General features: G+C 41.1%; 1 protein-coding gene across 3 annotated transcripts in view; it reads left to right on the forward strand.

The window, feature by feature from the left end:
- WFDC1 (WAP four-disulfide core domain 1) overlaps positions 1-16,989 on the forward strand; it is a 110,100-nt gene that overhangs the window by 9,102 nt on the left and 84,009 nt on the right. For all 3 annotated transcript variants that reach the window (XM_021408859.1, XM_021408857.1, XM_021408858.1), the window contains exon 3: positions 14,050-14,131. The gene's annotated coding sequence lies outside the window, so the exon portion shown is untranslated. The remainder of the gene's footprint in view (positions 1-14,049; positions 14,132-16,989) is intronic.

Raw genomic sequence — 16,989 nt, forward strand, 5'->3', positions numbered from 1 at the left:
GATTATGACAGTGCTATTCTGTCTTTATTCATTGCAGCGCAACAAGGTCTCTTGATGTGAACTTAACAGCAGATGTTTCCTAAAACTGGGCTCATGCCTCTGCTGGAATAAGCAGGACTCTGAGAAATCAGTGCAGTGAAAGCAATTAACATCTGACCATGAAACAGAATGTCCACTGATCCAAATTGCTTCTGTTTTTGTTTCGAGACAGCATTTCCTATGGGAGGCTGTGTTCTTCATGCTGGATTCCACGTGTTGTTCTATCAGTGATCCAGTGCTAGGAGTATGTCACAGGGCTATTTCCTTGCCAGATGTGAAGACTAGGTTTTAATGTCTCCTTGATGTCTTTTTCTCCTCATGTAGGTAAGATGAGTGGCTAATACTGGAGAGAACTACTTGTCTATGTTGTTATCAATTGTATAAAGATGTTTGGAGCGTGTGATAAATGAGAGTTATGCTTGTCTGCTTGTGAGAGAATGTACCTGTTCTTGGGTCTCAAAACACTGCCTATTTTTAGACTGCATTCAAAGTACCTGATTAGTTTCGGTCTACTACTGTAACAAGTCCTAGATACATTTCCTTTGATGTTCAATAGAAGGTGCTTATTTATACAATTAGATGAATAAGAATACGTAATATCAAACTGTAAGAGTGCATGTTATAATTTCATGTTTGTCCAGCTCTGTGCAAAAACATGAAGCCTAAGCCAAGCAAGTTAATGAGAGGATCACATGGTCGTAGCCCATTAGGGTGCAACAACCAGAAAGTTTAAGAAGAAATGAAATTAAACTTTAACAGTATTGTAATTGCATGACAGTAAAATTCAACTCGTATAATTCTGGTTACATTATCCTAGAAACTCATTTTTACGGTATCTTAAGCTATAAAGGAAATTCATTAGAGGCATAAGGAACACAATGAGATCATGTTTCAGTTCCCTGCTCTAAAGCTACATGGGCTGAAAAACTTCAAGCCATTTATTGTGTCAAGAACTGTACGTGCATGCACGGCTGTCAAGGGAAGAGATAAGATTATACAGTGTAAGGTTCCTACTTTCATATATCAAAATACGTAATTTGGGCAGGATCAGTAATGCATAGTCATAGAAAGAAAGGGAAACTGGGAGGGGGAGTCACATTTTGGAAGTAAGTTAAAACTGGAAAATGATCCTAGAAACAATGTGATATAGGCTGGAGAATCAATACTGTTCAAAGTGTTAGTTGTGCACGTGGTGATTTCATTATTCAGCTTGTCATGGTCTAAACTCCATCTAAACTTAGCGGTTATTTTCCTGCACTTTCCAGACTCAAAGACTGCTGAAATTAAAGTAGTACACAATTAATCATGCATGCTGACTGCTTTAGCCATCTCTTCTTTTCAGATCTGTACCAGTTGTGTCCAGGGAGCGTAAGCAGCAGTAGACCGAGAGCACCTGTAGTTATTGTTGTGAATTCTAAATTGACCTTACCACAATAAAATGGAGCAAGAGTTTTGTTGTTAATTAATTTTCACAAATGCATTCTAAATTTGTGCATATGTCTCTAGCATGGAGGTAAGCAGATAAAGAAAAGGTAGGAACAGAAGAGATGCTCTTAGAGCAGTAAATGATGTATTACGTACTGTTACTAATTTGGAAGTTGCGTTTTCACTAGTACTAAATCTGAGGAGTACCAAGACTATTAGGTGCCGGTGTCTTAAGAAAATTGGTTAAAAATGGTCTAAAAGTTAAAAAATAGCATAAGTAAAAGACAAAAGCTTCACAGCAAGGAAGTGTCAGCAGTTTGTGCTTCTGACCTGCTGTTCAGTGTCTGTTCCGCTTTGAGAGTTACGATGCATGTCTCTTCTGCAGGAGAGGTTGCAGGGTGCTGTGTTGGTTAGCTTAGCAATCAAATGACTGATAATGTCCTGAGTATGATGGGAAACTGCACAGATTGAAAGGTTCTTTAGGATCTTTCTTTTTAACAGAATTTTCTCATAGGTATAATCACAATGTCCACTATGTTCAATGACAGACCGGGGAGAACCGGGGCCAGAAGCTGCCCAGGTGGATGCTGAGGTTGGTTTATGCTTGCAGCAGCGTCCCGCTTTTGGCAGAGATTTCTTGTGCTTTGTCAAACTGTCTGGCTGCATCAGTTAATTGCTTGTTACAAAGTCAAATCAAAGTGCTTAAAGATTTCAGTGCACTTGTTATTTGGCTCTTGGAATAGTTTAGGAGAATGCAGTTGTGCTGGGGTAGGACAAGAACAATCTTACAACATATCTGCAGCATGCGTGCCTGCCAAAGACAAGGATAATCAATCAGCATGTTGCCGCTGCTATTGATGCGGTGTGAGATGGTGTTTGACTTGAAAGATGAAGAGGAAATTAAGCGTAACGCAGTGATAATGGAATGATCAATGCTGCTTGCTGCAGACTTTGAGCGTGCATTGGAAAGCAAGATATTTTGAGAATGCTGGCCACAGAAGCGTAAATGAGGTGGTAAGTCTTGCCCAAAAGCCAAACAGAATTGACTTACACGCTACAGTTAACATTTGTGCTTTACCAGCAAACCAAGAAACACAAAAAGGATGAGGGGGTGTCCTAAAACTTCTCTTTCAGGAAGGTGTAGAGAATTCTGGTTGCTGTCATGAAAATCATTTGTCCCAGTCTTTGATTATGGCTCTGTTTTCTCATCACTGAGTGTCATCTAGGAATTAGTGGAGAAATCATTTTCTTCTAGCACTTGCATACACTTGTTGGTTTGGGACAAAATGTTTTCCTTCAGTGGAATTTTCTGTGGAAGGCGCTTTCAAGGTAAAACTTGCTCTGAGTACCATAGATCTCAGCTTCATCTAGAATGAAGCCTTTAGGGCAGCAAAGTGATCCTGGATATTGATCTGGGGAGGAACACATTTGTAAGTGGTTCACCTTGGGTGTGATACACAGTCAATAGGATTGGTCTCTGTAGCAAGCATGTTTGCAAAACTCTGTCTGTGTAACGCCAGCTTGAATTTTTGATGTTAATGGTTCCCATAAGGGAAAACAGGACTCCTGAATGTCTGCTTATAGGATCAAGCATTTATTATTTATTCTATATGGGTTTATCTATGGCTGCTGCTAATGGGATGTCCCATCCTTTTGGCATTTCCAGCATTTTTATAGAATGTCAGTTTCTCAGGAAATCAGTCAGGAAATAATTAGGGAACTTCATCCATTTCCCATCCTTCCTTGCATTTTAGATCTTCAGTGTCACCCCAGCTGTGTTATTTTCAGGATTCTGACTTGTTGCAAAGACTAAGGACTGGATTCTGACATCCTGGTCCTTCTTCACAGCCTTTGAGGCTTATTCCATCTCATCCACTCTCTGAAATGCTTCTTCACTCGATAATACCAGATGATGAACCAGATAATGGCATTATCAGACCCCAGTCATACGCTTTAAAATATCTTGCCGAGTCAAAATTTCATTACTTTAATATTCCGTTGACCACTATATGAACTTTCATTTCACTGTGCCTTCTCCACAAAATTACATTATGTATCAGTGGCTTGTATGAAATCTTTTTTAATATCCTCGATTAGTTAATAGCTTTACAACACAAGATTTTGTTCTAAAATTCCTTTTCCATGTAGTAAACTTTATTTCTTGGCACTACTGCCTGTTCAAGTTGCAGCACCATTTACCTTCTTTTTCCATTGAATGTTAACCTCGGGTTAATCACCATTGTGCTTTAATCTGTCACTATTCAGCTTTAAATCTGAGTCAATACATTTTGTAGAACTTTTACCTATTTGACTAGGTCGGGAATCACAGCAGCCTTCTAATGGAGCTGTAGCAGTCTGACCACCACCAGAGAAATTCCATTTATGCTTTATCTGATGCCAATCCACTGCTTCATTTTTGTTGCTCTGAAATGGGCAGTCTTTGTAAAAACAGAAAGTTTTGAAGCAGACAGGACTGAACTGGGAAATGATTTGAATATGGGGGGCAAGCGCTGGCTTTGGAGATTGTTTCAGTTTTAAAAGCTCTGGATGATTATTGGAATTTGTCCTACAGTGAAAGGAGCATCCGTGGGGAGGGAAGCAGCCTTGTGTGAAGTCATAAAGGCTCTGCGCCGTCAGTGCTCTTGTTTGCTTGTGTTCAGCACACTGTGAGTAAAGTTCGGTGTTCTAGTGTATGACTGAACAGTTCTTTGAAATTCATTCAATTCAAAATTAGTGTTGTTGGGGATTTTCATCTTTAGCTTTCTAAAAAGTTATGTATATGCGGTTGCAAACTGGAATGCTTCCGTCAAGTATCTGGACTTGAACAAGCACATTATTTTATGTATCTGAATTTATACATTTGTGTGACAGACTTTAGACTCAAGAGTTTTAAAGCTTCAAATACATTTTGATCCTATTTTTTTTTTTGTTGTCATCAGGGAGCATCCTTCTCCTAAACTTTTGTCGCCCTTGCAAGGCATTTCTGCTGTGCCAGGGCCAGTGCAGAGCAGGATCAGTTGTCACGATCAGCACGATCTTCTCAGTGTTCCCATGTCAGGTGATATTTCCTGAGAACTTCTGAGTGCAACGAGAAATGAGAATCTGTGCAGCGCAGAGGCAAAAGTTCCTTCCCTCCCAGAATGATCATGCCACTGTGCCCCTGCCTTGTATCAGCTGAGCTTTTCAGTGTCTTGTCTTTGTGAAGGATGTGGGCACCATACCCCTAATTTCTAGTAGAGTTTTCCCCTCTTGAGTTGTTGATGGTAGGTAATAAAAATGCCACAGAGCTGCTCTAAAAATCCTGCACCTTTGAAATAAAGTACAGCAGGAATCACACTGGATAAATGACATGTTTTAGCTGAGCTGAGTCCTTGGAGAATTAATTTGTTGATTGTAGGAAGACTACAGCTGAGTGTCTTTTGAAATCAGGTACTTTGAAATTAACTCTGTTTTCTTTACCTGGTTAGTGCAGTCCATTGTTCTGAGTTTAAGGCTCAGGTTGCTATCTGATGTCTGAATGGCAGCATTTCCCAGAGTGTTTCCTGAACATTTTAATGTAATTTGAGACCCTTTCATTCTTGAGTACTACAATTGCAATAAAATTAGAAAGCACGGTGGTTAAAATGAGTTTCCATTGCTGAAAGAAATTTTATTGGTAGACAATTCAGGATAAGATCTCAAAAAATTAAAAGACTAGAAGGCAGAGATTAATCCATATTGAGAGCAAGTGTGGACTCCAGCATCCTCGAGCTGCAGTTCTCTTCTCTTTCTGATGATGTGTGAGGTGTAACATGAATGCCTCCCACATCAAGTGCTGCCTGATTAAAATGGGTTAGAGAAAAGAAAATCAGTCAGAGCTTGCCACATTTTGCTCTGCCAGACTCACCTTGCTTGCCAGGAAAACAGGCAGCAGAGCTATTATCATTCAAGTAGCAATGAGATGTGTGATTTGGGTTTTTCAGGTCTCTGCCTTTCATACTTTCATAATAGAAATCATTAGGATTCCACTGAAATATGCCATTTATCACAGTAAATTTAGATGACTGGTGACATTAAGTGCTGCTATGGGGCTGGGTCATGATTACTACCTAGCCCAGTCCTGTTCTGGCTGGCTGAGCATGCACTAACTCAAGTAGCTAGATTATTGTCCATCATGGCTGATGATAAGGCCCAGTTTTTTTTCCTAGCAACAGGGAGGAAGGAAAGCGTCCAGGAGAAATCTCTGCCTCTTGCATCTGGAGATGATTTCAGGATGTTTTCATGCTTCTGGTTGCGTAAATCAGAAGTCTTTCAGCTTTCCAAATTGTACTTCTCTGCTTCTGCATGCTCACTGAGGCCAACTCCTATCTATGCACTGCAGAAGTGTTATCACCTACATGCCTAAGCAAGGAAGGGAAGAGCCAGGCCTTTCGAGACTGCAGTGAGGTTACAGAGCAGTTAACGCTGCCAACCCCAAACATACAGAATTATCACACACCATTAAACACAGTTTGCATCTGATCTGTCAGGTGCCATCCTGCTCTGGACTTTGGGTAGATCTCAGTTCTTGAATTCCATCCCCTCCAGACAGGTTTTTAGCTTGACAGCCTAGAATCATCAGTTTACAACATAAATTCACTATCTTGAGATCCAAACGCCGCCTTTACAAATTGCACTTTCATTATGTAAAATAAAGCAATTTATATCCATTGTCAGTAGATACAGTGCTTCATTGCACCCTGTTTAGCTTGATCTATTTGAAAGCTTGGAAGTAGCTGCCTTCCAAACATACAAATGTTTGTACTGCTGCATGATCCTTGTGTCTGTAAGCACTAGCCCGCTCATCTTCTAGGATGCTGTACATCCAATTTAAATTCTGAGTTTAGCAACTTTAACCTGGATAGAATGGGACATTTTTTTTCTAATTAAGCAAGCAGATGGTGGCTAATAGAAAAGTCAAGTGACTATTATAGACAAAAATGAGGTATCATATTATCTTTAAATAAACAAAATGAAAGCTTGGATAAAAGAAGATAATTTGTTTTTTTTCTTGCTAGTAAACCTCAGGGCTCTGTTTTTTCAAGGGTGCTTATCAGAAATATTAACTCATGCTCTCTTTTTCCTTTGAAATTCTGGCAAGCTTTAATTGTATTACGACTTATTTTGCAACCTCAAGACTTACAATATTTACTCAGGCAAAATTAGAAACCGAGAAGGGTAATCAGTCATTCACAACTCTAATTCTTTCTTTATCCATTTTGTGCGCTGTGTACAGAATAACTCTGTTGTTAGGATCACTGACAAATACAGAGCTAAGAATAAAATTCAGGTTTCTTGATTTCTGCTACCTGGTTTGTGATTTCTAGTGAGCCCTATTTATGCATCTCACCCTCAGTAAGAATCCTGGATGGTAGTTAAGGCTTTATAACACCACAGATACGAGGCTCTAGTGGAAGTGGTGATGATTTGGGACCCCAGTTAGCTAGCTAAATGGGAGCACTGGACATGGCATCCTCCAGCTTTCCCATTTCCTTCCACAGAGGTGAGACACATTGGTGGGATTTCTCTCACCAGTGAAAAGCTGCCAGTTGTGTGAGATTGATCTTGGCAATAGGGACGTGTTTATTTTTGCCCGTGGCGGTGTCCTCTCCCACGAGCTGTGCCAGGCGTTCTGGATGGATTGCTGTCCTTCTGTGTTTTTCATGATTCCAACCAGTCACTACAGCTTTGAATATAAACAGAAAGGCTAGACCCTAGAGTGATAAAATATGATGGAATCAGCGTCAACAAAAAATGATTATTCAGTGAAAATACAGGCAACTGAGCAGATGAGTAACCACACCTGAATCGCAGAATGAGGTCAGCTACTGGGATGTGAGTCACTGCTGTTCGTTTAACAGCTGCTTAGGGTTCATTGTGCAGCCAGATAAAAAAAGGATGCCATTGTGTTGTCCTTCTTGTCCCTTAGAAATGAACTGCACAGAGGTAAATTTGTAGAGTTCATTTAAGAAATCATTAGCTAAATATGAAGCTGTCAGAGGTTGGCTCTGTTTATTTCAGTGGATGTGTGCTGGCTGAAATTAGAATTATGCATGTAAAGTTTTGAACAGATCTGCTGCCATCTGATTTGGGGCCTGTTAGGAAAGTTATTTTCCAGTGGAGAAAGCAAAACAAAGCAAAAAAAAATTTCTGCCATTTTATTGAGGCTACAGGAGCTGTTTGTGCTCCAAAGTAGCTGTTTGCAAACAATAATGCCTGCTAAGTTCTTCCCTACAGCTTGTTTCAGCTGACCTGCACAGAATGCTCATCCATTACTCTTTTACAGATGCTATTCTGGCGCGTATCTCTGCAACAGTGTCCATCAAAAATGTCACTCAAGACAAACATTTGCCAGATCTGCCTGCCAGCATGAACTAAATCATCTCAGTGTGGGTTGGATGTAGTTCATCCTTGCCTCTCCCCCTCTAAGAAAATCATTAGGGAGCCGTAGAAGTGCCGATAACTAGCAGTGAATGACATGCAGCAGATGCTAAGTATTCTAATGCCGATAACAGTTAATTTTTTTACTGCGAGATCTGAAACTCTAGAAATTTTATTTGTTGCTAGGAATCCTGATTCTGATTTTAAGGGATTGGATAGATCAACTTGTGGGAACAGAACAAGATGATGAGTATATGATCTGATTAATAAACACTCCATACAAGCCATTAGCCTGGAGTATCCGAAGTTTCTAGGTAGCTCACCGTGTCAGTTGGGTGATGGTACCACACGGACAGCTGTAGGGAACCTCATGGAACTACGGCTGGGCACGACGCCATCTGCTGGCTTCACTGAGCAGTTTTGGTTGTTTCTTGAGAGCTACAAGGCAACATTAAGGCAGATGCCCTAAGTGGGCTATGCAGGACGTGGAGAGCAAAGAACAACAACAACAACAGCAAGAAAAGTAAGTTGGTTGTAATATTTCTGATCCTGTTGAGGTGAATGTTCCGCATACTTCATTTCTGGTAAGCAGTAACATGTTTCTACTGCAGGTTACTGGTACGTGTGTATTGCCAAATCCCCACTGAGTTTCAGTCTGAAAGTGTAGATAGTTATGTACTGACAAGATGAGGCTGACAAGAAATGTGAAATCACTTCAGGAAATCGGAGGTGGTCCTTACATTCTCCTACATAGCACAGCTGAAGGGAACTTTGACAAACTAAGGCCCCAGTCCTGCTGCTGGCAGTTCCTTAGCAGATCACTGCATCCCTGTCAGAACTTCCCTGAAGACAAAAAGTGCTCACTGCCAGCTGCTGGGTCAGACCTTGCCATGGGGAAGATCTGACCCCTGGGCAGATGAGCAGGACCTTCTTGGGTGACCTTTCCAGCTGTCCCACTGCCGTGCCTTTCGTCCCGAGGAAAGGCATGTACTTGTACATCATGGTTGAGGTAGCTAATTTTAGCACCTGCAGCTGTTTAATTGGGACTCTCAGCAGAACATGACTGCGGAGAGTGCCTGGAGGAAAGTGAGAGATCACTCGGCTATGAATTCCATATGTTTGAAAGCTTGACTGTCCTGGGGATAAATCCTCCCAGGAGCTGGGAGCTTTGTGCTGCTGCCATTCCTGCCCAACGTCCTGCTCCTGGCTGGGAGGTTTATTCCAGTGCTGGAGAGTATTCAATAAAAGTATACAAGAGGTCTACTTAACATATGATGCTTAATATATGATTTATATATGATTTTGTGAATAGCACTAGCTCTTCTTGATTCCTAACAATGCTGGATGTTTTGTTCCTCTGAAAGAGGTGGATGGGTAAGTACTGCAGTTGAGAAAAGCTTTTTGTCTTACCAAGATCAGCTTTTGGAACCTGTGAGCTGTAAATTCTTTTTCCTGAAAAAGAAACAAAGGATTTTGTCCTACATTTCTGGAGATTAGCTTTTGTTTAATCTTCCAATCTTCTAGCATACTGAATCACTGACTACTCTAATAACAACATACTAGTTAATCCTTATGAAACATGTAGGGATAATTCAGCCTAAGAAACAATTCATGTTTTACTGGCTGTCAGCTGAAAGCTTATGTCATAATTTCTGCTACTAGAGGAAAAAAAAAAGAAAGGTGTGTTTTTCCCCTCCATTTATTTATTTTCAGTGAACGCTGTAATTGCAGTCTTCTCAGCTATTTTGGGCATATTCATCAGAGATGGTCATTCTTTTTTACCAGTTTTCATTCGATATTCTCTTAGAGGAGACCAGAGGTAGGAAAATAAAACCTACCAGCTTGTGAAGATGGTCTCTTTTTTGTTGCGTGCACGCCGCACAAGATGAAGGCTTGACTGCAGTTCACAGACGAGTCAGCAGTACAGTGAAAATCAGAGAGAGCTGCTGCTGATTAGCTGTGGGACTACTGCTAAAACCATATTTCACAGTGTGCTTTTATGGCAGTAAGACAATTCTCCTACCTTAGTACATCCTTCAGGCCAGTTCCCTGTGCAAGGATTTGCCTTCTTAACCTTGTCCTCCGTGCTTCTATTTTTCTCCTTTTGATTTGTCTCCTTCACATCTTCCCACTGGCTCACTTACTCGCACATCCTTCTGAGACATCTTAAAAATAGATGTCTGAAAATAAGAACGTTACATAACAACGTGGAATCACTGAGACATGGAAAAATGGTCGTAATAAATCATTCTTCCTTCTTTACCCTTTGCATTATCTGTGAACTCCTTCAAATGGGTAATTTAATTTTCTCTACAAGTAATACACTCAGTAAACAGTGCTGCTGGATCTACAGGCAGATAGCAAGGAGTAACTCTGCGTCAGGATTATTTCAGGCTTTTGGGTGGCTTAATATGGGGAAAATGTCTATAAGCCAGATTGGATGGACTAAACCGTGTCTTTAATAGGGTCACACTTGTTGGTGTTTATCAGTGTAACATCGTACAGTAATGGCCACTGTATTCAAGAACAGTTATTTTAAAAATTACATGCTGTACTTTGACTACCATTGGATATCACTACTCAGTGTAAAAGAAAACCATTTTCAAATATATACCAATTATATACCAGTTATGATACACTGAAAGAAGAAGTACTTCATTTCACCAGGAGCCTCCAGATAGCTCTTGAGATATTAGTTGTACTTTCCATTCTCAGCAGGCACGTATCAGCCTCTCAGCTGTGAAAGGAGCTAGTGTAAGGGTCTTGGAGAAAACCACCTGACTTTTTATAAGAGGGGCAAACAAAGCTGCATATGAATTTCATAGAATCATAGAGTGGTTTAGGTTAGAAGGGGCCTTAATGACCATCCAGATCCACAAACCTGCCATGTGCAAGGCTGCCAACCCACCATCTCAGGCTGCCCAGGGCCGTATCCAGCCTGGCCTTGATCACCTCCAGGGGTGGGGCACCCACAGCTTCTTTAGGCAGCTGTGCTAGTGAATTTCCCAGGGTGAACATCATGTTGCTACACTACATCCTGGGAAACACCATGTCATCTTCCTCTCTAGGAATATGATATTCCACATGAAGATATAGGCTTACAGGAGAGCCAGCTAAAGCTCTTCATGTTGGTTGGTTGTGCGAATTTTAAAGAGAGCAGAGCCAGAACAAGTGCCAGAAAATTTCTGTGCTCATGAACCAAGCTGGGAGATGAAGGTCAGCTGGGGCTTGTTATAGATTGCCATAAAGAGCTGTGGCATGGGCCTCATGGAAAGCTCAGATAGCTGGGTCTTGGACAGGAGGTCAGCAAGCTAGCAGACAGAAGGAAAGGTATCTTCTTTTCTGTAAGGAATTTGGGCTGGAGGATGCGAGAGCAGTGTTCTCTGTCAGTCCTCAAAGTTACAACTAGTTGTTTCTGCATTATTTATCAGTGCTAAGGTTTCATATGTCTCTTCTGAGTACTGGAAGGAAACGTTGCATGCACGGTCTCTACAAAGCGTCTCTGTTGAGATGAGGCTGAGGGATTTAATTAAGCAAGGGCTTGAATGTATTGGAAGCAGAAGAAAAGGAAAGCTGAAGTTCAGCAGGTTGAGAGCTGCTGCTGCCCTCATCTTTGTAGCTGACCAGAACTCAGGTTCCTAGAAACTCCGTTGACAGCATTTCTTTCTAGCAGGAACTCTAGGCTCAGTAATTCACCTGCTGCCCCTCAGGCGGGATGAAGAGAGGTAGTCTGACTGTCTGCTGTATCCTGGGGCTGAGTCATCCTTTTCACAGTGAAAATTTCCCTTGAGCTGCGTCAGTTTACTTTCATCCCATGTGTACTGCTGAGGTAAAACAGTGGAGGCAGTTGGTTTCCCTTTGCATTTCTTTTAATATATGAAATAATACTGTCTGACTCTGAAAACTGATGCTGACTCTTCTTTTTTTTTAAACTTTCTTTCTTCCCTTAACTCTAGAATACATTCTTGCCCTCTAGGTAAACCTGAATCAAACTTAATTTGCAATCTTCTTGCCTTCATGCTAAGCTAGCCAAGATGCTTTACTGCTAATTTCACAGTTCTCTGTACCTCAGGGCAAGGCAGCTTCTGTAATGTTTCAAGCCTAGTGAATGATGTCTGTAGATAGAAATGAGTGCAGTGGTCTAGCATGCTTGGAAATGTGCCCATCCATCCGAGCTGCTCCTTTATCTCACCTAGCAGAGCGGGTGCCGCTAGGTGGCTGTCAGCAGGAGTGGAACCTCTGGGTGGCATGCAGGGCAGATCAGGATTCAAGGCAGGACCTCTATGGAGTGGTTTTGAGGCAGGGTCTTAACTCTCAAAACGTTTAGGAGGTGGAGGGAGACTTAATCACGATGATTTGTGTTCCTGTGATGTGAAACACTGCTGTTAATTAAATGAACCTCTTGGTTCATTTTGGCCTGGAAAGCATGATTCAGGCTGGTTTTCTGTAGTGTTTCTTAGTCTGGAGGTATCTCTAGGAGCCACAGGTAGCCGTGTGTGTGAAGTCTGATGTAGTACTTAATACATTGAAGAGACAGAATTCCCAAAGGAAAAATGGGCTGCGTCACTGGATTATCTTGCTTTTTTTCAACTTACTGTTATAATTTGTTTAACACCATTAGAAATGAATCTTAAAGCTACCTTGCAATAATACAGCGCCTTCATCTCGGAAGGCAGTAACAAAATAGATAAGATGCAGAACAAGAAGGGGTCCAGCACAGTGACATGGCAGTGGGGTCCTGCTTGGCCGTCGGCTCAGACCTGGATGGAACAGAGCTGGAACGTAGTCATTAAAGACTGAGCACATCATCTGCCCATGTATGCGTTGCTTCCTTGATAGACTGGAAGTGTGGGAGAAGATCCTGAATGCTGATGGCTGCATATTGGCTCTGCACCAAAGCAGTGTTCCTGCAGATTCAATTACTCTCATCTGGACTTTTGGCACATACATTGATGTTTCTTCAGTAATTTTCTTCAGTCAGTAAAAGTACACACAGTGACTGTGTTGGGAGGGAGACCAATGCAATGTTACGAAGACACGCTTAAATCCTCAGATGTGAAACTGCAGGCTGGAACTGGGGAGGTGTTAGCTTAAAAACTATCTGCAATGGCACAGCCTATTTACTGATCCTCCTAAAACCTGTGAATAAAATGTGGATTGCAGCTGTGCAGCACAAAAGGCACGAAAGGGAAGCGGAAACTAGACCTGTGTCAGCCAATGAGCTGTGGAAATTGGAGTAATTTCCTAGAGGCACACCCCCAGGTTTCCTGAGGAAAAAAGAAATTTAACACGTGTTCTTCTAGACCTGTTTTGTCCTGTCTCATGAGACCCAGTCAGGCCACTGGGACAATGCCTTGGCAGAACTTCTGGCAGGGTTAAACTCTGTGCAGTCTTCAGCTTAGAAGCCACTTGACTTACCTGCCACATTTTAGAAAAGGAAAACTTCCAAAACTAATAAGCTTGGTTATTCAACAGAAAAGCCATTAGGAGAAATGAGTGCTATTGCTGCTTTGTTATGTGGTGCTCTGAGACTTGTTGGCTGGTTGCTCTTACTCTCTGAATAAAATGAGAGAATCACATAAATATTGGCAGTCCTCAGTGCTGCTTTTTAGCCAAAGATGAGCAAGCAAACAGCTGTGATTATGCCAGCTTTTCTCAAATAAGCATGCCCTTAAGGAGCAGGTTCAGCACCTCCCCGTGGTTCTAATTAGTGTGCTCTCTCCCAGGTACAGGAACGCAACAATCATCTAACAGTGATTTACAGGTTGGGATATTCCCTACTATTAGAGAGCCTTTAATAGCCTCTCTTCTTTCTGTTGGAGATTGGATGGATCAAGACTTTCTGGTTTGCCACCCAGAATCTGGAAATCTGGCGAGGGCTTTGAAGGTCTTGTGGAGCTTCCTTTTGGAAAGGCAGGTGGCTGGGAGGAGTTGGTGTGGTAGTTTTGGACTGCATTGCCTGTCAGCATATATCTGAAACGACAACATGCAGCAGTAACAGCGTAGATAAAACTGGAAATACAGAGGTTTAGCATCGTGTCTGATATTGCAGTTCTCATTTGCAGGGAAGTTGCAGGGCTCACAGCGCACCTAAGCTTCTAAAGCCTGAAGTGTTGGTCATGGTTATTGCTAAAAGAATGGTTAAGCTTTCTCTTCAGCTTTCTGATAGTCTCTTTTGCATTGCAGAACCACTGATGAAGCAGGATAATGGAAGTAAACAAATTAGTGCAGCAGTGCAGAAGTCCTTACAGAGCTGTTCTCAACTGTGGTAAGTTGGCTGAAGTCTATGGATTTTAAGAGTGATAGTGATTCACAACACATCTTGGCTGTCTTCCCTTTTTTTTTTTTCCCCTTTGGAAAGCAATACTGAAGCAGGCAGTGAAAAACAGAAATTTGGGAGATAATTTGAAACTGATTTATCTTTTGTTCTGGGCAGCGTTCCCTCCAAAAATCTTTCTCTTGAAATGCAGTATTTTTTATAAGTGCTACTGAAGGGACAGTAGTATTGGTCACAAGTTTATGTAGAAAGACAAAATTCTGGAGAAAAATGCGATTTAAAATTTCATCCCTTAGAACATTTCACAGTCCGTGAATCACTAACGGCACAAATCTATTTGACCTTTGATTTCCCCTAGGTATCTTTGTATTGCTATGAAATTAGTTTCATTTGCTCTTGCATGCATACTTACACCAGGATGAGCTGATAGCATCATCTTTATCAACTCTGTAAATGATTGTACTAAAAACTCCCACTTAGTATTACATGCAGGCACCATCCCAGTTAGAACTTACGTATCAGTGCTGGAATTACAAATAAAGCTATGTTAATAGTAGTAATCAAACTGGAAATTTACTGGCAGCGGGAAAGGCAAAGAAAGATTTCAAGTGAACAGTGTTACACCTTATTGGTATCGGTCTCCCTGGCAAGGCTGGATGGGGTTGGCTTTGGTTATGATGGAGAAAGGACTCATTTGTGAGTCGAGGTGGAATAGCACAGATTTTTTGCTTTTATCCGTGCTCGGAGTGATTTTGTGATCTGACACAGTGTATTTGCCTGACTTTCCCTGACTTAGAATTGTCTGAAATCTTTCCTCCTCAGGCTGAGATCAGAACATCAGCCTGCATGGTTTTACCCTCTGTTTCCTAAAAATATCCAGAAAAAAACCCATAGTAATTGTGCTATACAATTCTGTTCATGTATCTTTGCCAAACTGTGCAGTTTTTCCTTTAATCATCCATGGCTCTTAGCCTCGTAGCTCTTTCTTTTCTCTGAAGCTTTGAAATGCCCTGGAGTTTGTGTCTGAGCTCAGGTGACTTATGGAATTCTCATCTAAAAGTCTCTCAGAAGTAGAAGAGCTCTAACTAATTTGGTATAGAACCACACAGTTAGAAAAGTTTCAGGATACGCGGGTAAAATATCTGACTAATTAATACTTTTGTAATTTGGAGGAAAAGTAGATCAAGGAGGCATGAAGTTGTATTGTCGTCACCTGCTTTGTTGCTCTGCTGTAGATATTTCAAGAAAATGATTTGCGGGTTAAATTTTAATAAGAAAATGTTGACTGATTATTCTTAAAAGACAGTGTACGTGTAAGACACCTGCGGGCTGGTGCAAGATCTGTTGGTTGAAGGAAATAAAAGCACTTCAGATTTGTTTTAAAAGTATTCTCTGTTCGTGAATGCAATTCAATTATCTTTAGTATTTTCCACGCCGTTGCTGTAAGGTTATGCGCTCTAATAGGAAAATTCTTTAATGAGATGACATTTGTGTAACAAATGAACACTTTGTGACGTGGGGTTCAAAGCATGAGCAGGCAAAAGAGGAAAAAAAGCTGTGGAACTAGGAGAGTACTCAGAGCCCTGTCTGTGTCGGGAGTGAAGTGAACCACGATGCAAATGGTGGAACACTGGCAAATAATCATGCAACTTGTTTGAAATTAACTGGAAAAGTCATTGCATGCTCACAAAAGCATTGCAAGAGCTTCACTGCTGTGCAAGATCAGTGTAAACCGTACCTCATCTACTTTAACTTCAGGCAGAAGAAAAATTCTGCATCACTCCATTTGTTCTAACTGAGAATAGTCACAGTTTCCTGAAAGGTGATTAAAAAGAAATTATTTTGAAGAAGTAAAGCTGAAACCTGTTGACTCGTGCGTAGTGTCTAGCCGACCAATACTGGGCTGAGCACTGGAACTGGCAAGCATTTTAGAAGATATTATGACTTTGTCATCTGCCTGCGTGGTGCTCTGTGCTCACACATTAAGTACTAAAGGAATTTTTTTATAACAAAATTGTCAAGTATGAAGCAGTAAAATTTTTCATTTACAATTTAAACTTTTAAATGCTATTAGCTGTTGTATCTGGAAGATTACGTTTTATTACTAGTTATGGTACTTCTTACTCATGATATAACAAACTATAACGTTCAGCAGAGAAATGCCCAAAGGGTTTTCTACATCCCATCTCTTTCAGATACATGCTGCATTTGTACAACCAGGCAGGAGTCAAGTATAATGAAATCTACATGGATTTTTACCATTCCCTCTTGCTGAACCTACTTTAATATTCTGTTGAGGTGCTCCTTGAGCACTTCTAATTGTGCTGTTGGTCCAAGCCTGCAGTTTGTACTTAAATCACTTCCTTGGTCCTTGCTAGAATGTGGCTCTCTTGTAATGGAGTAACTTTGGGATAAATTGGTTCCAGATCTGTGTGAGTTTGTCATGGAGATCAGATGTTGGCGTGAGGGAACTGCTGCAGAATGAAACTTTGGAGGCAAGTTTTTTGAGACTTAGTTTCTGTTGAAAGTAAGATGATAGAGACAATGGAAACACCTTAGTTCTTCTTTTCCTTGAGATTACAGTTTTAGTCATCCAGAAAAAAAAAACAGCGTACCCTAGAGTATTAGGATTCATTGTAACATTGCAAAGTAAGAACTGGAAGTTCTTAACAAGGTTTACATCCCATAAACAACAGCTAGTTTATGCAAACTAGTGAGGGAATTCTGAAAAAGTGAAACAGCAGGCTTGGGTTCAGCTGAGTGCTGGTGTCCTTTGAGGAGAGAGCAGTGTTCAGCTCGGCCTGCTGGGCAAATCCAGGTGAAGGCCCCAGAGGGAGAAGCCAGTGTGC

The sequence above is a fragment of the Numida meleagris genome, chromosome 10 (genome assembly GCF_002078875.1).
Source record: "Numida meleagris isolate 19003 breed g44 Domestic line chromosome 10, NumMel1.0, whole genome shotgun sequence".
NCBI classification, from domain to species: domain Eukaryota; kingdom Metazoa; phylum Chordata; class Aves; order Galliformes; family Numididae; genus Numida; species Numida meleagris.